The sequence below is a fragment of the Plasmopara halstedii genome (assembly GCF_900000015.1).
Source record: "Plasmopara halstedii genome assembly, contig: Scaffold_671, whole genome shotgun sequence".
Lineage (NCBI taxonomy): Eukaryota > Oomycota > Peronosporomycetes > Peronosporales > Peronosporaceae > Plasmopara > Plasmopara halstedii.
In genome coordinates this window covers 266,604-266,901 of record NW_020187588.1, presented here as the reverse complement: position 1 = coordinate 266,901, position 298 = coordinate 266,604, and positions in this window count along the sequence as shown.

Genomic DNA, 298 nt, shown 5'->3' with positions numbered 1-298 from the left:
CTGCGTCGTGCTTCGCACGGAAAGAGGCGTCAATGACGTCGCACTGCTCCTTGGGCAGGGACCATCGGCGTGTTACGCAATATTTGGTCCCGGGAACCAGGTCGATCTCATGACGCACACCTCGGTGCGGAGGTAGGACCGAAGGAGGGTATTTGGAGACGACGCCTTGAAAATCCTTTACCAAAGGATAGTACGGATCCAAGGGATTCTGTGAGATCGACAATCCACTTCGTGCGTTCAGCACTCTCTTGGTTTGCTCCAAGACAGCTTCATCCAGAAGCGACGACGAGTTTATCTT